The following is a 24,305-nucleotide window of genomic DNA, read 5'->3' on the forward strand; positions in this document are numbered from 1 at the left end:
GCCACGGTGCCCAGCCCAAGCTCAAGTCTCTTTTTGAGAGACGGACATATGAACAATTAATTATAACACAATGTGATCAGTAAAATGAATACAGATGTTGAATTCAGACATCTGGGTTTAAATTTTGACACTGTGTCAAAATTTAAGTGTGTAATTTTAGGCATGTTACCAACATCTCTGGAAATTATTAAAAAGATTATATATAAATATGTAAAGCATCTAGCAGGTTAGACTGCACATAGAAAATGAATGGTAGCTAATTATAATCCTCATACACACATGGTACAATGAAATAATAATGATGGGTTAAACCAGGTGCCACACTTTTTCTGTAAAGAGCAAGATACCAAATATTTTAGGCTTTGCAAGCCATACAGTCTGTATTGCAACCACTCAAATCTGCTGCTGCAGTGTGAAAGCAGCCATAGACAATACAAAAAAAAAAAAATGAGCATGGTTGTGTTCCAACACAAGTTTTTTTCAGGGACACTGATATTTGAATTTAATATAATTTTCATGTGTCACAAAATATTCTTCTTTTTATTCTTTCAACCACTTAAAAGTATAAAAACCATTCTTAGCTTGCAGGCCATACAACAACAGGCAGCAGGCCAGATCTGACCTGTCCGTGAACAGTAGTTTACCAACCCCTGGTACATAGGAATGTTGGGGATGAAGACAGTGATCAGAACAGATGACTCTGTTCTCTGTTCCCCTGGGTAAAACAAGGTTTGGCAGTTGGAGGGGCAAAGACAGCATACCTGTGGCTGCTCGACACATAACTATTCTCCCCTATTCTCTTTGGCTAATTTCTGCTCATCTTTCAAGTCTCTATTTAAATATGACTACTCTAAGCAGGGCGCAGTGGCTCACGCCTATAATCCCAGCACTTTGGGAGGCCAAGGAAGGAGGATCACCTGAGGCCAGGAGCTGGAGATCAGCTTTGGCAACATAGCAAGACCCTGTCTTTACAAAAAATTAGCTGGGCATAGTGGCATGCACCTGTGGTCCCAGCTACTTGGGAGACTGAGGCGGAAGGATCGCTTCGGCCCAGGAGTTCAAGGCTGCAGTGAGCTAAGATCACACAACTACACCCCAGTCTAGGCAACAGAGCAAGATCTTATCTCTAAAAAAAAAAATGAAAAAAAAAAAAAAAAGTCTCTAACTCTAGAACCTGTACTCTTTCCCTCCCTACCCCACCTAAGACTAATCTGATCCTTTCACTAGAGGCTTCCAAAGGACCCTGACAATTTCTATCATAGCATTCACCACGTTAAATTGTAATTTCTGGTTTAATTGTCTTCCCTGCAAGATTGTAAATCCATGCAAGCAGGAACTTGTCTCTTGCTCAACATGATATCTCTAGCATCTAGCCCAGTGCCTGGCACACAGCAGGTGCTAGTAAATATCCACTGGAACGAATGAATCTAGCAAAAGTCAAGTCTCACATCCAGCAACAGCTCTTTCTGGAACCTGTCAGGACACAGATCCTTAGGCAGGTTCCCTACTTCCAAATAGTACTTTACTCTCCCTTCCCAGAACACAGGTCAAACTTCCCTCTTCTACTCTTTTTCTTTGGCCAGATTTAAGGAATCTAAAGCTAATTCTCTTTGAAACTTCTTCCGTCCCTTCCCTTTCCAACCCTTGAGCTGAGGCCCCAAATTCCTTACTATAATCTTGCTGTCATTTCCCCAGCACCCAGTTTCCAGGATATTTAAGAATAGGGTACTAGGGGCAGGAAACAGGGAATAGAAAATCAATAAGCCATAACAGAGAATTCCAGTTTTGTTTGTGTGTGTGTGTGTAGACAGTGGCATGATCTCGGCTCACTGCAACCTCCACCTCCTGGATTCAAGCGATTCTCATGCCTCAGCCTCCCGAGTAGTTGAGTCTACAAGCACCCGCCACCACGCCCAGCTAACTTTTGTATTTTTAGTAGAGACGGGATTTCACCATGTTGTCCAGGCTGGTCTCGAACTCCTGACCTCAGGTGATCCACCCACCTCGGCCTCCCAAAGTGCTGGGATTACAGGCATGAGCCACCACGCCCAGCAAGAATTCCAGTTTTTGAATCGCTGAAATAACAGCTTTTTACTTTTGACCACTTTGGCCCCAGGACTAAATAAGAAGTAACAGAGCTCCAGCTCCTCCGCCTTTCCCTACACCTGCACTGCCAGAAGTAAAGGGAACTTCCACTCTGCAGCTTCTTCACTACCTCTGTCCTTCATGTGCTTACACTACAATTTGCCTTGAGACATCAGGACTAATGTCATCATGATGTGTCCCTCTTTACGTTACTCACCACGAAAATCCCAGGACTCTCAGGTCATTCTGAATCCTCAAACTCTCACCCCCTTTCTCCACTCCTCCTCAATTCCTGAAATCTTTGCATCATATCCCCTGGAACACATCAGCTAAATCCCCTATATCTTAAACCTCTTGTCTGAATGATCCCTTCACTATTTTGCTCCAAACGAAATCTAATTGCTCTGAAGCCACTGTTCTCTCTATAGTCCTATCCGTAGTGTTTTCTCTCTCACACCCTTATACCAGAGGGCCTAGAGGTTAGAAGAAGTAAAGTTATTTATCTTGTACCTAGTTTGTTTCCAGATAATTCCCCCTTCCTTCCTGAAAAAAGCCTCCTGTCAAACCATACCACCACTACCCTCTTCTTCTTTACATTCATCTGATATGCCTAGGTCACTTCTCAAGCCTTAAGTCTTGAAGACTTTAGTTCCTGGTTCACTGGGCTATCATTCCAGGCGATTTCAATGTTCATATAGATGACTGTTCTGATGCTCGGACCTCTCAGTTCCTTGACCACCTCTCATACGACAATCTCGTCCTTTACCCTACATTCCACTCACTCCCACAGTCAATACCCTAGACCTTGTCATTACAATAATTATAGTCCCCCAACAATCTCAACTTCAGCTGCACTCTACTCTCCAATCACCATTCTGTATCTTTTCAGATTGCTCCATCTAGCACCCTAACTCTAAAAATCCTTTGACCCCACCAGGATTTATAAGCCATTGATCCCATTCCCCTCTTACATCCTCATTTTCCTCCTCAGCTTCAAGTTCAAGGTCCATCATTATAATCATTCCCTTGCATACACCTCAAGTCTCTTGACTTCCACTCTCATTTCATCATACCTGCCTGGCAAAACACCAACCCTGATTAAATACAACCCCTGTTAAGAAAAACAAAAACATTTAGGACATTCGGGAGGCAACTGGAAATTAGAAAACTAACAGCTGGGCATGGTGGTGCATGCCTATACTCCCAGCTACTTGGGAGGCTGAGGAAGAAGGATCAACTGAGCCCAAGAGGTCAAGGCTGCGATGAGCCGTGTTTGCACCACTGCACTCCAGCCCAGGCGACAGAGTGAGACCCTGTCAGACAATCAATCAACCAATCAATCAATCAATATAACAAAAACTAGGCCAGGCAGGTGGATCATTTGAGGTCAGGAGTTCAAGACCAGCCTGGCCAACATGGCGAAACCCTGTCTCTACTAAAAATACAAAAATTAGTTGGGCAGTGTGCTACATGGCTGTAATCCCAGCTACTCAGGAGGCTGAGGCAGAAGAATCGCTTGAGTCTGGGAGGCGGAGGTTGCAGTGAGCTGAGATCGTGCCACTGCACTCCAGTCGGGGTGACAGAGTGAGACCCTGTCTCAAAAATAAATTAAATTTTAAAATAAAACAAAAACTACAAAAGAAAAGAAAAAGAAACTGACAGGATATTTGATATCAAGGAATTGTTAAATCTTTTAGTATGGTAATGGTACTTTTTGGTAAGAGTTCATATCTTTTAGAGAAACATGAAATATTTAAGCACAAAACATCATGTTTGGGATTGCTTCAAAATAATATGGAAAAGTAGAAATGGTTGAGGGTACAAATAAAACAAGATTAGCAGTGAGTAAATATTTGTTGAAACTGGGTGATGAGTACATGAGGGCTCTATTTACTTTTGTATGTTTAAAATTTTCCTGAATAACATGTTTAAAAAAATGCAGCTGTCCATCTACTCTATGCCTGCACCATGCAGCTAAATGTGGCTTTAAAAAGGAAAAAAAGAGCCAGATGCAGTGGCTCATGCCTGTAATCCCAGCACTTTGGGAGGCAGAGGCAGGAGGATCATGTGAGCCTAGGAGTTTGAGACCAGCCTGGTCAACATAGGGAGACCTTGTCTCTACAAAAAATTTTAAAATTAGCCAGGCATGGTGGTACTTGGCTATAGTTCCAGCTACTTGGGAGGGTGAGACAGGAGGACAGCTTATCCCAGGAGGTTGAGACCAGCCTGGGCAACATAGTAAGACTTTGTCTCTACAAAAAAAAACAAAAAAATTAGTCAGGCGTTGTGGCACATGCCTGTGGTCCCAGCTACTTGAGAGGCTGAGGTGGGAGAATCACTTGAGCCTGGGAGGTTGAAGGATGCAGTGAGCTATGCACCACGGCACTCAAGCCTGGCTGACGGAGTAAGATCCTGTCTCAAAATTAAAATGAAATAATAAAAATAAAACATTCATACTAAACAGTTCTCACATAAAATTCACAACAGCTAACTTCAAATGGTCTCTTAGCTCAGCATGACAATCAAAACTTTTGCCTCATCCATTCATTCTCCCACTCCTCTATTTGGTACATTTTATGCCATTTTCTCTTTCCTCAAGCTATCAATGAACATTTCCTCGTCCATGCTTACTCCTAGTTGCTGCCCTTCCACTTCCTCAGTGAAAGAGAAGGCAATCACTACCACCATTTGCCCTGTCCTCTCTCCTGTTATGCACTGTAGATGAACTGACTGCTCCTATCTACAGCCAACTCCTCCACTTGAACACCAGACTCCAAACCCTATTGCCTAGTCATTCCCCTTTCTCCCTCCTGCATCAGCAATATTTCCCTCTCTACTGGTGCATCCTCATCAGCACTGTAGAAACATACTCAGTTATCTCACTGAAAAAGATAAGCCATAACCCCAGTTTCCTCACCAGCTACTTATCCATTTCTCTGCTCTCCTTCACAGCAACACTCCAAGAAGCTGTAACTGTCTCCAATTCCTTTCCTCCCATTCAAAATCACCCCAAGAGGCTTTTGCTTCCTGATTACCCTACCAAAGCCTCTCCCATCAAGATCAGCAAGAAATTCCAAATTACTAAATCTGATGGTCAATTTTTAGTCATCTTACTTAGATATTTGCAACATCTAGTATACCATGTATATTCTTACTTTGTCAAAACATTCCCCTCCCCAGAATATAAACTCAAGGAAGACAGAGAGGTCTGTTTTGTTCACAGCTGTAACTCTAACAGTGCCTGGTACATGGTACCGTATTTTTTTCTTTTTTTTGAGACGGAGTCTCGCTCTGTCGCCCAGGCTGGAGTGCAGTGGCGTGATCGCTGCTCACTGCAAGCTCCGCCTTCCGGGTTCACGCCATTCTCCTGCCTCAGCCTCCTGAGTAGCTGGGACTACAGGCACCTGCCACCACGCCTGGCTAATTTTTTGTATTTTTAGTAGAGATGGGGTTTCAACACGTTAGCCAGGATGGTCCTGATCTCCTGACCTTGTGATCCGCCCGCCTTGGCCTCCCAAAGTGCTGGGATTATAGGCATGAGCCACCGCGCCTGGCCATTTTTTTCATATTTTAACATCTCTGAAAACCAGGCACAATTAATGACATCTTATAATTGCTATTTGTTTCTTTCAAGCACCTGGGGCACTACCAATCCGAAACAACTTTTAATTAGAATCTCTGTTTAAATTTTGTTGTACCACATAGGGAGTGTGAATTCAGACCTAGAACCAGTTTAAATTCCCATGAAAGTTTTTAGCCCTCCTACACACCATCAAAGTTGAGACACAAGATGCCTTGCTATGCCTTTCTGTATGGTGGGTTTACTTCTCATTTCCATTCTCATGTAGTTTCCCAGCTTTATGCGTGGCCCCTAATAGACTATCCATCTTGGGCTTATTTCTCTTTTCTAGTAGTACATCAAGTAATGGTGTATCTTACAACTGATGAAATCAGAAATAGCAATACAAGTATGTTATTACAGAAATGGAAATAAAAATATTAACTAAAAAAGCTAAAAGTGCTTCTGAGAAAAGGGAAATAAAGGAAGGAGTGCTGCTTTCTTAAAACAAGCTTTACAAAACTATTTGATTCTATAAACCATATTCACACATAACTTTGATGAAAATGAACCCTGAAAACCAAAGGAAAAAAAAAAGAATTATATGCTCTTTGAGAAAAAAATTAGAAAAAAAGACACGAAAACGTATGTGGACATGGGGGAAATGCAGGGGTCAGAAGGTGAGAAGCCCTTGAGTCTGGCAAAGGCAAAATAAAGAGGAAGGACAAAAACAAAAGGAAGAAAAATCTAGGGCAGCTTTGCAAGTACTGGAGACAAAGCATGCTAAAACAGCCTAAGAGAGAAAAAGTCAAAATTGTCAGGCTGTTTTCATTGAAATTGTAGGAAATAGTACAGAAATAGACCTTTTCAAACAAGCTCCCTATTACCTAATGTACATCTCCACCTGGATATCCCACAGGAAACTCAAATTGAACATGTTCCTAGTAAAAGAGCTGTTTAACTCAAATCATTTTCTGGAAAACATGGGGGTTGGTGGGATTTCTGTATTTACATATAAAGGATTAAGTGTGTGAGGGGAAAAAAAAGAATATCCGTAATCCAAGTAAATATACCATCAATTAAATTTTCCAGATTTCTCATGTTTGAAAATTTAACACATCTCAACTAAGTTCATCCATTCCCAAGCCTGTCCTTCTTCCCATAGTGCCTATGTGGGTGGCACTACTTGGTCTCCCAAACAAGAAACCCAGGAAGTGATATGCGTTCTTCCCTTTATTCTCCCATCTTCATCCAATACAATCCCACCTAACCTATTTCTAAATTCTCTTGAATTTATCTTCTCCATTCCACCTTCCTTCTATTAGGACTTCAATCTTCCCTGGAGTACATCAATATTCTGTAATGTTCCAACCAGCCTCCACATAACTGCTGAGGGGATCCTTCTACATTGAACATAAGCCTGCTCGTGTCATTCTCCTGCTTAAAACCCCCTTATATAAAGTTCAAGTTCAAGCTTCTTAGCATTGCAAATAAAATTTCTTATGAACTGGCCCTAGTCTGGCCCCCATCCTCATTTAAAACTACTTATTCATTCATTCATTCAGTCAGCCATCAAATTTTTCTTTTCTTTCCTTTCCTTTTTTTTTTTTTTTTTTTTTTGAGACAGGGTCTCCCTCTGTCTCCCAGGCTGGAGTGCAGTGGCTTGATCTCACTGCAATCTGCACCTCCTGGGCCCAAGCAATCCTCACACCTCAGCCTCCTGAGTAGCTGAGACCACAGGCTCACACCACTAATTTTTGTATTTTTTTGTAGAGATGGGGTTTTGCCATGATGCCCAGGCTGGTCTCAAATTCCTGAGCTCAAATGATCTGCCCACCTCGGCCTCCCACAGTGCTGGGATTACAGATGTGGGCCACCATGCTCGGCCAATGGATCCTTTTTTTTTTTTTTTTTTTTTTTTTTTTAAAGAGCTAAGAGTCTCACTCTGTCACCCAGGCTGGAATGCAATGACACCATCATAGCTCACTGCAGCCTCAAATTCCTGGGCTCAAGTGATCTTCCCACCTCAGCCTTCCACGTAGTTAACACTACAGGCATGTACTACCATACCCAGCTAGCTTTTTTTTTATTTTTTGTAGAGATAGGGTCTTGTTATGTTACCCAGGTTGGTCTCAAACTCCTGGCCTTAAGCGATCCTCCCATCTTAGCCTGCCAAAGCTGTGGGATTACAGGAGTGAGCCACAGCACTCAGCCAGCCAGTAAATATTTATTGAGCACTTATAATATGCCAGATTCTATACTAGGCACTGGGGAATATACTAGTGAGCAAAACAAAATTGTCCTGCACTTTCCTAGCTTACAGTCTAATGGAGGAAACTGCTCAGATACATGCACCCACTCAACAAACATCTTTCTAATATCTACTTGTATAAGCACTCTTCTCAGGACAGGAAATACAGTGATGAGCAAGACAAAGTCCCTACCCTCAGACAGTTTACATTCTAATAAAAAACTATGATACATGCCATGAAAATAAAGCTTAGGATGCTATGATATCCACAGGGAGAAGGAAACCTGAAACGAACTGAGGAGTCAGCAAAGACTTCTCTCAGGAAGTGATAACTGAGGTCAGAGCCCAAAGATGAGAAGGTAATGATAAGAGAAGAGGTGGTGGCAGTGAAGAACATTCCAGACAGAGGGAATAGCAAGTACAAAGGCCCTGTAGTGAGTGGGAACACAAGGCATTAGGGAAATAAATGGCCAGGTAGCATGGGTAGGAATGGTGCCAGATGAAGCTAAAAACACAGGCACTAAAATGTAAATATATTAATGATCACTGTGTTGGGAATGGATTATTAGGGGTACAAGACTGGAATCAGAGGAGCTCATTTAAAAGGCTATTACAGAGCTGAAGTCCAGAGCTGAAGACAAATGATACACATGAATACGTGAATCGCCAGGAGTTACAAAAGAGTTTAGGCCACAGGCCATGTACTCAGCCCAAAACAAGATGGAACTGAGCATAAATTAAGAAACAAAAAGGACTGCTCCACCCATGAAATGCGAAGTAGAAACAGCTCTCTAGCTAGGAGAAGAGAAAGCCTTGCATTTGGGACTAGGAATGGAAAAAGTTACCTGGAAGAAACTGGATCCTAGTCCTGCACCATTCACAGATGTGAGATCTAAATTCATACTACACATGTGGTAGAGGGACCCCAAGCTGACACTTTATCATAAATAAGATTCAGAACTAAAGAATGAAATAGTACCATAGTAGAAGCAAAGGAGAAACTATGCAGTAGGGAAGCTTCCACAATCTGAGGTACATAGGACTCAAGTTCAGGGTTAAAGAAAATACACACACATACACAGACAGAGAAACAAACCTCCCACGAGGAAATCAGCAATCAAAGACAGCACCCCAAGAATAAGAACACGATGAAGACAAGGAGATGCTAAAACCCTTGTACACTGTTGGTGGGAATGTAAAACAGTGCAGCTGCTATGGAAAACATATGACATGATCCACTAATCTCACTTCTGGATATTTATCCAAAAGAACTGAAATCAGGATCTTGAGGGGTATTTTCATTCCCATGTTCATTGTAGCATTATTCACAATGGCCAAGATGTGGAAACAACCTAAATGTACATCAATGGATGAATTAGTAAGAAAATATAGTATACACATACAATGGAATATTAAGTTTTAAAAAAGGAAATCTTGCCACATGTGACAACATGGATGAACCTTGAAACACTATGCTAAGTGAAAGCCAGTCACAGGACAAATAATGCATGATACCACTTATATGAGGTATATAAAATACTCAAACACACAGATGCATCAAGTAGCATGGTGGTTGCCAGGGGCTGGGAAGAGGGGGAAACAAAGAGTTGCTATTCAGTGAGTATAAAGTTTCAGTTACACAAGCTAATTAAGTTCTACAGGTCTGCTGTAAAACACTGTCCCTATAGTTAATATTACAGTATTGTACAACAAAAGATTTGTTAGGAGGGTAGATTTCATGTTAAGTGTTCTTACTACCAAAAAGAAGTAATATAACAATCTGGGTCAGGCGCAGTGGCTCATGCCTGTAATCCCAGCACTTTGGGAGGCTGAGGCGGGTGGATCACCTGCGGTCAGGAGTTCAAGACCAGCCTAATCAACATGGTGAAACCCCATCTCTAATAAAAATGCAAAAAAATTAGTGGGCATGGTGATGGGCACCTGTAATCCCAGCTACTCGGGAGGCTGAGGCGGGAGAATCACTTGAATCATGGAGGAGGAGGTTGCAGTGAGCCAAGATCATGACACTGCATTCCATCCTGGGCAACAGAGTGAGATTCTGTCTCAAAAAAAAAAAAAAAAAAAAAAATCTGAAAAACAAGGTAGTATTGTCTCTAAGATAGGAACAACACAAAGATATTTACTTTCACTGCTTCTCTTCAACATTGTATTGGAGGTCCCAGCCAGTGCAATCAGGCAAGAAAAAGAAATAAAAGAAGACTGGGCACAGTGGCTCACACCTATAATCCCAGCACTTTGGAAGGCCAAGACAGGAGGGTCACTTGAGGCCAGGAGTTTGAGACTAGCCTGGGGAACATAGCAAGACTCCATCTCTATAAATAAAAAAATACTTTAAATTAAAAAAAATTTAAATTAAAAAGTAAAAGGAATCCAGATTAAAAAGAAAAAAGAAAAAGAAATAAAATTGTCTTTTTTTATCCCCCTAGACAGAGTCTCGCTCTATTGCCCAGGCTGGAGTGTGGTGGTGGGATCTCGGCTCACTGCAACCTCCGCCTCCTGGGTTCAAGGGATTCTCCTGCCTCAGTCTCCTGAGTAGCTGGGATTACAGGCCTCTGCCACCAAGCCCAGCTAAATTTTTTTTTGTATTTTTAGTAGAGACAGGGTTTCACCATGTTGGCCAGGCTGGTTTCGAACTCCTGACCTCAGGTGATCCACCTGCTTCGGCCTCCCAAAGTGCTGGGATTACAGGCGTGAGGCACCACGCCCGGCCTTAAAATTGTCTTTATTCATAGATGACATGATCATCTGTGAAAAAACTATCTGATAAAATCTAAAAAATAATAATAAATGAGTTTAGCAACGTTGCAGGATACAAGGTCAATACAGAAAAATCTATTATATTTCTATATATTAGCAACAAGCAATCACTAATTAAAACTATAAATACAAAGCATTAAATATAAAATTTGTAAAGATAAATCTGAAAAAAAAAGATGTGAAAGATCTGAACACTGAAAACTACACATCATGGAGAGATATTAAAGACCTAAATAAAAGGAGTTATATATCTATCTGTTCATAGGTTAGAAGATTCAATGTTGTCAGCATGCCAATTCCCCCCAAACTGATTCAATAGATTTAATGCAATCTCAATCAAAATCCCAGCAGACTTTTTTTGCAGAATCCAGCAAACTAGTTCTGTTTTTTTTTTTTTTTTTTTGAGACAAGGTCTTGCTCTGTTCCCCAGACTGGAGTGCAGTGACTCGATCTCAGCTCACTGCAACCTCTGCCTCCTAAACTCAAGGGATCCCTCCCACCTCAGCCTCCCAAGTAGCCGCGACTGCAGGTGTGTGCACCATGAAGCCCGGCTAATTTTTGTATTTTTGGTAGAGACAGGGTTTTGCCATGTTGCCCAGGTGACATGGGCTCAAGCAATCTTCCCACTATGGCCTCCCAAAGTGGTGGGATTACAGGTGTGGGCCACCACTCCCAGCCCAGCAAACTAGTTCTAAAATCCATATGAAAATGCAAAAGTCCTGGAATAGTAAAAACGACTTTGAAAAAGAAGTTGGAGGGCTGGCCAGGAGCAGTGGCTCACGCATGTAATCTGAGGCAGTAAAATCACTTGAGGCAGGAAGATCACTTGAGTCCAGGAGTTCAACACCACCAGCCTGGGCAACATAGGGAGACCCTGTCTCTATAAAAATAAACATAAAAATAGCAGGACATGGTGGCCTGCTATTGAAAGGAAACAAATAGATGAGCCTCGGTTTTCTTGTGCTATAAAACAGGAAAGCTATCAAAGACTACTGGGGTCACATCAAAAGGACAAAGGAGCCAAATTAAATGGGTTCCCACTGAACTAAGATGACACAATATGAACATCAGTAAGAATAATGTCTACGGTGCCTGAAACATATTAAATACATAAATATCCATTAATTTATAATCACACTCTAAAACAAACAAAACACATTAGTCATTTTTGGAGGTTAGTGGGGCACTAAGTCATTTCATTATTCTAAATACGAACAAAGAGAAATAATTCTGCCCTCCCTGTACAAACCATATTTCAAAGTAATAAAAAAGTCAATGAAGGAAAAAGTCTTCTTTATAGAAAAATTCTACCTAATAAATACAGAATAATAATAAAATTAGAAAAAATCCCTATTTTGTATGCCTTAATGTAAGAATGGATCTAGTCAACAATCAATGGCTGCTAAAATCACTGAATGAAAGGCTGATGGAGAACTTTTAGAAAAGGATGGATAATGTTGACAATACTCATCAAAAGTAGTGAGTGGGAAGAACAGAGGAAACTAAAAATGGAAAAAATGTTAATAATCACTGAAGCTAGATGAGTCTACAGGGGAGTTAATTATATTATTCTTTCCATTTTTATTGTTGAAAATGTCCACAATTAAAAAAAAATACGACTCCAATTGGCATAATTAAGGTGAGACAAAGCACTGGTGAGTACACAGATGTTTCTATATTACTATTTTTTTTGGACGGAGTTTCACAGTTTTGCCCAGGCTGGAGTGAAGTGGCGTGATCTCTGCTCACTACAACCTCCGCCCCCTGGGTAATTCTCCTGCCTCAGCCTCCCAAGTAGCTGGGATTATGGGTGCCTGCCACCACGCCTGGCTAATTTTTGTATTTTTAGTAGAGACAGGGTTTCACCATGTTGGCCAGGCTGGTCTCAAACTCCTGACCTCAGGTGATCCACCCAACTCAGCTTCCCAAAGTGCTAGGATTACAGGCATGAGCCATCGCGCCCGGCCTACTTCTATTTTTATCTGTGGATTTGAAATATTTCTTTTTGTTTGTTTGTTTTTTGAGATGGAGTCTCACTCTGTTGCCTAGGCGCTGGAGTGCAGTGGTGAGATCTCGGCTCACCGCAACCTCTGCCTCCCGGGTTCAAACAATTCTCCTGCCTCAGCTTCCTGAGTAGCTGGGACTACAGGCACCTGCCACCACGCCTGACCAATTTTTGTATTTTTTGTAAAGACAGGGTTTCGCCATGTTGGCCAGGCTAGTCTCGAACTCCTGACCTCAGGTGATTCACCCACTTCCCAAACTGCTGGGACTACAGGTGTGAGCCACCAACCCTGGCCTGAAATATTTCACAGTAAGCATGGTTTAAGGTGGAACTAAACTACCAAAAAATTAAATAAGATTGAAGCATACAGAAGGAATATAACTTAAAGCATTATTTTTTTAATCACTCATCTTTAATAATAAAATAGGTTCCCATGCAGTACGTACCTCAGACATAAAGTTAAGGTTCTGTTTAACAACAACCAAAAAAAAAAATAGGATGGAAAAGTGTCACTAAATAACAATCAAACCTTAAATTCATATCCAAGCAAAAAGACCAAGAATAAGTTAACCCAACTTGTTTACAAAACTAATTATCTGTCAAGTAATCTTTTACAGTAGAGCTGCCTCAATGAACTGCCTCAGACTTAATCTCAATTGTGTAGCTTATTTCCTTTCTTTCTTACCAGGGATAAAAAGTATCTGAATGAATGTGTCGTTAAATTAAGGGATACTTTCCCAAAAACAATAAAAAAGTTTAAAAATAAAAACTGTCATTTATTTATAAAATATCAAATAAGGCCTCTGACTGAGAGAAGAAATCCATGTAATGTTTGGGCCATTAGCCCTTTTCTATTCAATCAGTCTCATCCACCCCACTCAGCCCAAACTTAAGATAGAAAAATTCTGAAGTGTAAAGTGGTTTTGAATTTCACCAGTATATGAAATTATACATAAAAATTACCATATAAATTAATATTTATTTAACAAATTATATACTCAAAGTAGAATTTTCTATTTGTCTTTAATATGCCTTCAATATAAATGAGTATAATATATTTCATCATGTCTGACACTCTTCTTTTATCCCTTTTTACTACAATCACAACATTAGAAAATTTAGGTTTCAACTGATGTTAAAGCACATTTCCATAACTGGTGGCTTTTAAAAAATTTACATACTATATACTTGACTTTTTAAAAAAATATACATATTTTTTGAGACGCAGTCTTGCCCTGTTGCCCAGGCTGGAGTGTAATGGCACGATCTCAGCTCACTGCAACCTCCGCCTCCCGGGTTCAAGCGATTCTCCTGCCTCAGCCTCCCGAGTAGCTGGGATGACAGGCACACGCCTCCACACCCAGCTAATTTTTGTATTTTTAGTAGGGACGGGGTTTCACCATGTTGGCCAGGCTGGTCTCAAACTCCTGACCTCGTGATCCACCAGCCTCGGCCTCCCAAAGTGCTGGGATTACAGGCGTGAGCCACCGCGCCCGGCATATTTGACATTTTAAAAGACAACAGAAATCAAATACTTCTAAATCCACAGATTACCCCACCTCTACCCCCGCTTTCAGCTGAAAGGTTTTAAGAAAAATCTTACAGGTTATGAGGACCAGATGGAGTTTAAAAACAGATCCAGATTTTTTTTTTGAAATTTTAATTTAAAAGGGTTCTATGAGCCACAGGAATTCCCAATTCACTTTGAAATTACCATACCTATTTTGCCATATCAAACATTTCAATTCTGTTAATTAAATGAACTACATAGTATCCTTAAAAATCAGCCAGAGAAGAGAAAAACAAATCTCATCTTCATTACTGACTTCAAACCAAAACTTATTCTTTCAAAGGAGAAGTTTAACCTACTAAAATGTCTATTATAAGATTTTCTTTCTTAGAAAGTAGTATTCCTTCTTTTTCATTTCTGAAATGGTATTTCTTATACTTAAACAAGTTATGGACAATTGTTAGCTAAGTATCAGTTATGGTAAATTGCTAAAATTACCTTGTTTATGGTACATATAACACATTCCTATAGCCTTTAAAACTGAATTTTCTTTCACAAAAATTTAAATAAATGTGAAAGTAGGTAATCACTAAAGCTGAAGTCTCATGGTACATAAACTTTGTGTTAACTTTGACGCCAAATAAGGATGAAATTTAGCATGCAAATCTTCCATTCACAAAACAGTGGCAAAACTTTATATTTTTAAATTGATATAATTTTATGAATTCTCACATATTTATTGGGAATATTCAAGTTTACCTAATTAATCACCCAGAAAGCCGGCAGCACTGCCAAAAGTTCTTGCTATATTCAGTAGTCACTGTGAAAACCTTTCATTTCTTTACCAGTTGGCAATGGCTCAGTTTCTATTTTCCAATTATGTTTTGGAAAAAGGTCTATGACCATTAACTATGCATTTTTGTTGCTATCTCATAGCCAGTACACTGTACATATTTAAAGAGAAAAAAATAATGGATTGAATTTTCTGTTCATTCATTCATTCACTTATTTGACCATTGGGAGCCATGTAAGAAGCTCACAGACTCAGAAGCTCTTCAGCTCTTCCTCAGACTCAAGTCACTGTCGGTCACTAATGCTGACAAAGAAGTACTTTCCGACACATCTTCTTTCCTTAGGTTCAAAAGTGATTCTCGAGTTATTTGTAGGATCTCTCTAACGCCTTTGTTTTCTTGTTCAAGTTGAAATATTAGTTCTTGTTCCTTGCAATCCTGTTGCTTGTCAATTTCAATGGCTTTCTTCATTACTGCTGCCATATTTCATTTATCTGGTCAACATGTGCTTGTATCCTTGGAGTGCTGCTTTTGTTAACTTCATTATTTTTCCCGGATCATCTTTTTTGCTAGTCATTAGCAATCTAACCATTTGTTCTCGATACTTGCTCATCGTAAGTTCCAAGGCCGACTGATGTTCTTCCAGGGATGTACGCAATTCTTTTCTTTCTTGTTGCAATTCTCTGATTTGTCTGTTTTCTTGCTGGATTCCCATAACTAACGTGGACCGTGGCCGATGTTCTTGCGACTTCATTAAGCTCTTGAATTTCTTTCTGATACTGCTTCGTGGCTTCTACTCGCTTGTTGAGAGCTGTGGTTTGCTCAATCAGAGATTCTGCTGCATCGTCGTGATCTCTTAATCTTTCAACAAGAGTTTTAGCATCAGCAAGTGCCTTCTCAATTGTGCAACTCATTTCTAAAGATATATCCTGCTCTTAGTCCCTCGCAGCCGTCAGCTGTGGCGATGAGGACTCAAAGCCTCTACCAACCGGGACCTATGCACCCAAGGGAAGAGACTCCGCGCCCCTAATCTAACTCCTCAGTTAGCAGACGCTGAACTAGACGGAGGCAGCGGAGGTGTGGCCGTGAAGCCAGTAGCGTTTAGCCCCACCACCGGCGGGGGAGATACCTCTGCTAACCGCCTCCGCCAGGGGCGCCAAAAGGACTCCAGCCTTGCGAGATTTCCTTCCTCGCGTTACGGTGGGGCAGGGCCGAACACGAAGCTTTGCGTGAGAAGGCTGGGCGGGGTCCTTCCAACTTAAAGCATTCTGAGGTTCCTTAATTATTCAGGAAGTCAAAGATATTAATCTTGGACTTCAGTAAGTATGCATGTTAAAAATTTAACAGTTAACTACTAAACAGAGAAATAGAATGTTCAACTTAAAAATCAGAAGAAAAAAGGACTCCATATATACAACAGAATGCAAATAAGAAGTGTGGTCACCATGGCTCACACTTGTAATCCCAGCACTTTCGTAGGCCAATGTGAGAGGACTGCTTGAGACCAGGAGTTCAAGACCAGCCTGGCCAACATAGTGAGATCCCATCTCTACAAAAAAATTAAAATTAGCTGGGCATGGGGACTTGTGCCTACAGTACCAGCTACTTATGAGGCTGAAGAGGGAGGATCACTTGAGCCTGGGAGGTTGAGGCTGAAGTGAGCTAGGATTATGCCACTGCACTCCAGCCTGGGCAAGAGAGTGTGACCTTGTCTCTTAAAAAAAAAAAAAAGGAAAAAAAAATGTGGTTCAAGGCTAGGCATGGTGGCTCATGCCTGTAATCCCAACACTTTGGGAGGCTGAGACAGGTGGATTACTTGAGGCCAGAAGTTCAAGACCAGCCTGAGTAACATGGTAAAACCCCATATATACAAAAAAATAAAAAAAATTAGTCCAGCATGGTGGCACATGCCTGTAGTCCCAATTGCTCATAAGGCTGAGGCAGGAGGATATATTGAGCCCATGAGTTTGAGGCTGCAGTAAGCCATGATTGCACCACTGCACTCCAGCCAGGGTGACAGAGAGAGACCCTGTCAGGGGAAAAAAAATTATTTAAAAAAAAAAAAAGTATGGTTCAAAAAACAAGTATAAATGAAAACAGCAGAAATAAGTGTAAACTATCAGTAATCACATTAAATATGAAAAGATTACATTTATCAAGACAATCAGATTTTTGAAATACAACTATGTACAGCTTACGAAGAAACACTTAAAGCAAAGTAAGCCAGAGGGCTGACAATTTAAAAGATGGTTTAAAAAAATGTGCTACACAAATATTAATCAAAAAATCTTATTGTTATTCATTCATTAATATTAGTAACAGAGACAAAAAGACTTAAAGTGAAAAAGCCAGGCATAGTGGTGCACGTCTGTAGTTCCAGCTACCCAACAGGCTGAGGCAGGAGGATTGCTTGAGCCCACAAGTTTGAAGCCAGGCTGGGCTATAATATAGCAAGACCCTGCCTCAAAAAAAAAATAAATACTTAAAGCAAAAGGCATTAATATGTGATCATAAAGAGAGAGCCCACAGGATTCATCAAAAGAGAACCCCTTACACCTGGAGTAAGATACTCCTCTCCATTATGAACAGATGTGTCAGCAGGGGATCTAGGTAAGAACACCCCTGCTCCCTCCCCACACTCCCACCCTCACCTCCAGTGCCTGCCTGCTCTCCACCAGGCCTAATCTCTTCAGGTTCTTTATCTCTGCTTATGCTGTCCATCAAAGAAGCCCCAGACTCCCACATCTCTCATCTCCCATCTCCCACATTCTTTTTTTTTTTTTTTTTTTTTTGAGACAGAGTCTAGTTCTGTTGCCCAGGCTGGAGTGTGCAGTGGCGTGATCTCAGCTCACTGCAACCTCAACCTCCCAGGTTCAAGCGATTCTCCTGCCTCATCCTCCCGAGTAGTTGGGATTACAGGAGTGCATCACCGCGCCTGGCCAATTTTTGTATTTTTAGTAGAGATGGGTTTTCACCAAGTTGGTCGGGCTGGTCCCAAACTCCTAACCCCAGGCGATCCACCCACCTCAGCCTCCCAAAATGCTGGGATTACAGGCATGAGCCACCACGCCCGGCCTCATCTCCCACATTCTAATCCCCACACTGTTCTGCATATCTCTAGTTCTGTCTCCATGTGTCATCCACCTCTCCAAACTTTGAAACGCTTTCCCTACATTTTCAGCATCTTCTTTGAATATTCCCTTCAACTTCTTGCTCTAATTAAAAGCTGGTTCTCCTCTGGGGCCACACTGGCCTCTGGGGCCCTAAAGTGGTGTAAGTTACCTTCCCCATACCTCTCATACCACTGGACCTGGGGGTGAGTAAGTGTCCTCTTTGCTCCTCACAGATGTTTCCAAATCAGTCTCCCTCCTTATTCCCTAAAAAAACACAAAACCTTACATCGAATATCCTATAAAAATTCTATTACCCATTACCTGGCTTACTGTGACCTTCTACACTACTATCTTAACTCTCAGTGATTTCACAAAGATGATCTTTCCATACCCTATCTCTCTGAATTCCTTGTCTCAGTTCTTTAAATTTCTCACTTCCACTGATCTTGTCCTTTACCCACTCAACCCATGATCATGCTTTCACAATATCAATTAGCTCCCACTGTCCAACAATGACCCACTATCTTCATGGTTCAGTCTCTCACATACCCAAACTCCAGCAGCTTCTGATCCCACAAGGACCTTCCATCCATTGCTTCTCCCATCTTTTCACTATCTCTTAGCCACTTCATGTCCTCCCCTCCTTACCTGGTTAGAATTCCACAGTATATTATACCACTCCCTTGCATACACAGGTACCCTCTATCCCTTGCCCTTCTCCTGCTTTGTTTGGCTATCTTGGCAAAACCCCTCCCTGGTTAAATTCACTCCAAACATACACCCCTGCAGCTGAATATGGCTGGAGGAAATAAACCATACTGGCCGATCTCACTTTAAATTTATAACCACAGAGGCCGGGCACAGTAGCTCACGCCTGTAATCCCAGCACTTTGGGAGGCCAAGGCAGGCAGATCACCTGAGAGGTCAGGAGTTTGAGACCAGCCTGGCCAACAAAGTGAAACCCCGTCTCTACTAAAAATACAAAAATTAGTTGGGCATGGTGGCGCACGCCTGTAATCCCAGCTACTGGGAGGCTGAGGCAGGAGAATGGCTTGAACCAAGGAGGCGGAGGTTGCAGTGAGCCAAGATGGTGCCACTGCACTCCAGCCTGGGTGACAGAGTGAGATTCTGTCTCAAATAAATAACCACAAGCTGGGCACAGTGGCTCACACCTGTAATCCCAGCACTTTGGGGGCCGAGGCAGGCGGATCACTTGCGGTCAGGAGTTTGAGACCAGCCTGGCCAACATGGTGAAACCCCGACTCTACTAAAAAAAAATACGAAAATCAGCCAGGCATGATGGCATGCACCTGTAATCCCAGTTACTTCGGAGGCTGAGGCACAAGAATCACTTGAACCTGGGAGGCAGAAGTTGCAGTAAGATCGCACCACTGCACTCCAGCCTGGGAGACAGAGCAAGACTCTGTCTCAAAACAAAAAACAAAAAACAAAAAAAAACACACAAAAAAACAAAAAAACCCCACAAAATTGTAACTGCAAACCTCAAGGGGCTCTCAATGCTCCCTGGCAATCACACAATATTTCCCTGCTGCAGCCATTCTCCCATTCTCCTAAACAATTTCACACCTTTTCCTCTTTACACAAACCTCCATCACCCTCCTCATCCTCACTCTCGGCTGAGCACTTTATTTCCTAATTCACTGAGAATATTAAAACAATCGTAAGAAAATTTTCACAAACTCCCACTGCCAATTCAATCCACCTACTTGATGGGTGGGCTTCAGATATATTTTGAAGATTAAATCAATAGGAATTGGAGACATATTTGATATGAGTTATGAGGAAGAAAAGGAAATCAAAGACAATTTTTAGATCTTTCCTCAAATATTAGTTTCTCAACAAGGCCTTCCCTCACTACATCTGAATCTGTCTCTATCTCTATCTCTGTCTCTGCCACACACACACACACACACACACACACACACACACACACTTATATACTTACATGCTCACACAGTCTCCCCCTCCTTTGGGAGGGTGTTTTTTTCATGGTTTTTGTTTTTTTTTTTTTTGAAATACCATTTATTACCCCGTGAAATACTAAACATTTCACTCCTTCGCTGAATATCTGCCCTCTCCACTAGAATATAAGCTGCATTCAGGCAAGAATTTTCATGCTTAGTTTACTCCTATGTACCTGGCTCATAGTAGGCACTCAGTAAAACTTTATTAAAGAAATGAATGGACTGGGCACGGTGGGTCACACCTGTAATCCTAGCACTTTGAGAGGCTGAGGCGGGCAAATCACCTGAGGTTGGGAGTTCCAGACCAGCCTGACCGACATGGAGAAACCCCGTCTCTACTAAAAATACAAAATTAGCTGGGCATGGTGGCGCACACCTGTAATCCTAGCTACTCGGGAGGATGAGGCAGGATAATTGCTTGAACCCAGGAAGCGAAGGTTGCGGTGAGCCAAGGTCGCGCCAAGGTCGCGCCATTGCACTCCAGCCTGGGCAACATGAGTGAAATGCCGTCTTAAAAAAAAAAAAAAATGAAAGATTTTTGGCATGAGCAAACGTATGGATGATCGTATTTACATAGAAAAAGAATAGGTGTAGGGTGAGAAGAATCATGGTCTCTGTAGGAGGGAGCTTATAATCTAGTGAGAAAAAGACACTAGATTGTATTTGAAACATACATTTACAACACATTAGGGTTCTATGATTTGTTAACTGATGAAAGCAAAATTGCAGTATGTTGTATGATCTCACTGTTATCAAAAAACATATTTATGCATGCTTTTATATATACATACACACTTGCACACATGTAGGCACATACAAACACATACATACATGTTTCTACATCTATACAGAAAATGTTCTGGTAGGAAAAATACCAATCTGTTAGTCTGTGGGGTAAGAACAGTACCATGTATGGGGAATGGGACTAAAGAGACAGTAGGGAGACTTTCACTTTTCAACTTATACATGTTGTACAATAAGCATATTACATTTGAAATTTTAAAAAGAGAGAAGAAAAAGCATCATCTGCCTAAAAGGAAAAGAAATCATATTTAACAAAGGATTAATATCCAGAATGTAGCCAGGCACAGTGGCTCATGCCGTAATCCCAGCACTTTGGGAGGCCGAGGCAAGAAGATTACTTGAGGCAGGAATTCAAGACTAACCTGGGCAATATACAGCAAGAGCCCATCTCTGAGATTTTTTAAGACATTAGTGGAAAAACTGGAGGAATCCAAATCAAGTCTATAATAGTGTACAGTGTTAATTTCTTAGTTTTAATAAATGCCCTATGGTTATGAAAGATGTTAACATTAGGGGAAGCTGAGAGAAGGGAATATGGGAGCTCTCTGTACTATCTTTACTCTTCTGTAAATCTAAAATTATGTCAAAGTACATTGTTTTTAAAAAGTAAAGCAATTTAGTAGTATTCACCAAAATGTTTAGAAGAGCACAACCTTTCACCTAGCAATTCACTTCTAGCAACCTAGAGATTCACACATGCCCGACAAGAACCATATAAAAAAGTGGTTCATTAAAACACTGTTAGAAACACCTAGATATATCCATTAATTGGGAAATGGTTAAATAAAATGGTATATACATTTTATGCAATAAACACCATGCAGGAAGAATAAAGTGGGTCGGGCAAGATGGCTCATGTCTGTAAGCACAACACTTTAAGAGGCTGAGGTGGAAGGATCACCTGAGTCCAGGAGTTCAAGACCAGCCTGGGCAATACAGTGAGACCTCGACTTTACAAAAAAATTTAAATATTAGCAAGCATGGCCTGCAGTCCTAGCTACTTAGGAGGCTGAGATGGGAGGATCACTTGAGCCTGTGTGGCTGAGGTTGCAATAAGATGAGATGATGTCACTGTGCTCCAGCCAGGGTGGCAGAGCAAAACCGTGTCTCAAAAAATAAATAAAAATAAAGAGGATCTGACATAAAAAATTTTCCAAGACACATATATGAAAAAGAAAAAGTTAAAGAATATACAAAATATCATTAAAAAAAATACATACAATCCAGGCATGGTGTCTCACGCCTGTAATCCCAGCACTTTGAGAGGCCGAGGCAGGCGGATCACCTGAGGTCAGGAATTCGAGACCAGCCTGGCAAACATGGTGAAACCCCCTTTCTACTAAAAATACAAAACATTAGCCAGGCATGGTGGTGTGCGCCTGTAATCCCAGCTAGCCGGGAGGCTGAAGCAGGAGAATCGCTTGAACCTGGGAGGCAGAGGCTGCATTGAGCCAAAATTGTGCCACTGCACTCCAGCCTGGGTGACAGAGCAAGACTCTGTTTTAAAATAATAATAATAATAATAAAATTTAAAAGGCCGGGCGCAGTGGCTCATGCCTGTAATCTCAGCAGTTTGAAAGGCCAAGGTGGGTGGATAACCTGAGGTCAGGAGTTCGTGACCAGTCTGGCCAACATGGTGAAACTCCATCTCTACTAAAAATACAAAAATTAGCCGGGCATGGTGGCGTGCACCTGTAATCCTAGCTACTCAGGAGGCTGAGCCAGGAGAATCACTTGAACCAGGGAGACACAGGTTGCAGCGAGCGGAGATAGCGCCATTGCACTCCAGCCTGGGCAACAAGAGCGAAACTCTGTCTCAAACAAACAAACAAAATACAAAAATATACACTTTTAAATAGGCATATAAGTGTAAGCAGAACAATCTGAAGGCACAGACAAGGCTTATAACAGAGGTTACTTCTGGAGAGAGGAATGTTAATTAGGACAGTGTTATTTGGAAAGGGCTAGTGTTAGGGATCAAAGTAAAGGGGACCTTTTGCTTCACACACTCTACATTTTTGTAATGCTTGAATTTTTTCATTACTCATAAATTACGCTGAAGTAAAAGATAAGATGAAGAAGCACTTCATATGGTATAAAAATTCTTGTATCAGCACAAAATATCTTTGGAAGGATACAAAAGAGAAAGTGCTATCCATGGGGAAGAAAACTGGGAGACTGTCTTCACCATTTATTTCTGTACTGTCCAATTTTGTTTACTGCATGCATGCACTGCTTTAAAAATTTTTAAGTGCATTTTTAAAACTACACTAGGATAAGTGCTATTGTGAAAGTATGTAACAGATGTAACAGATTTTAATGGCTAAAAGCAGCATTTGAATCCACCCGAAAGACTTCAGTGAGGTTTGAGGAGTCACCAACTGACTTGGACGGCATTGCAGGCAGAGTTCACAAAATAGGTATAGGCACAGAGGCATCGCAAGAGACAGGAGAGTTCAGGACAAAGCTGTGGAGCACAGGGAGAGAGGGCCTTCAGAAGATATCTGAATCACCAGTTCCTGAATGCATACAGTTTCCATTGCTTATTCAAAGAAAATAACCAAATTTAGACTTACATATGGCTGTTTGTTCTGCTTAAAAGCTACTCTCTCACTCCAAATCACGATATAATGAAACGGCATATCTACCTATAAACCTGGTAGAATATATTCATCAGTTCAAGATGGTTCAGTCCCAACTGGAGGATAAAATTCTAAATTACTTTGGATCACCTATTCTCATCTATCTTCTTTTGAACACCCCATAAAACCAAGATGCAATAAGCATAAAACAATGATAATACATCAATCACATACTATTAAATATAAAAAGTAGGCTTCTCTGACCCAGGTTTCAAAAGATTCTCATTGTGGCATTTATAGCAAATGTCGCATAACAGGGCAGAATGAAGAAAGATGATCTAAATCTCAGCTAAAACTAGAGGCACTATTGCCATTAATTCTTAGGAATTAACTAAACATTGATAATATACTGATTTCTGCCAAAGATAAACTGATTTTATGTATACACGTTTCTAATTTCTTGATTTGGGAGCATCAATTAAAAGCAAAGTATCAACACTGACAGAGGCAAATCTTTATTGGCCATAAATATAGGTTTTGTTACATCTCCACTCCTACTTGGAAAAACTAGGCAATTTCCTTCCAATTCAGGCCACATGTGGCAAAAATAATTACAACTATAGTATTAGCTAATAGTTATTGAGTGCGTGCTACATGTACTCATGGAGTGTTTTACAACAATTAAAATTCAATGGTTATAACTCAACAAAAAGACAAGCCAATTTGAAATTGGGCAAAGGACTTAATAGACATTTCTCCAAGAAGATATACGAATGGCCAACAAGCACATGAAAAGATGTTCAACATCACTAGTCATTAGAGAAATGCAAATAAAAAGCACG

General features: G+C 41.0%; 1 protein-coding gene and 1 pseudogene across 3 annotated transcripts in view; both read right to left on the reverse strand.

Annotated features, from left to right (window-relative positions):
- The window catches only part of SPATS2 (spermatogenesis associated serine rich 2), a 161,065-nt gene that overhangs the window by 122,625 nt on the left and 14,135 nt on the right, over window positions 1-24,305 (reverse strand). The window lies entirely within an intron of this gene.
- Window positions 10,727-23,076, reverse strand: LOC129393509 (FGFR1 oncogene partner 2 homolog; annotated as a pseudogene).

This window comes from Pan paniscus, chromosome 10, assembly GCF_029289425.2.
Source record: "Pan paniscus chromosome 10, NHGRI_mPanPan1-v2.0_pri, whole genome shotgun sequence".
NCBI classification, from domain to species: domain Eukaryota; kingdom Metazoa; phylum Chordata; class Mammalia; order Primates; family Hominidae; genus Pan; species Pan paniscus.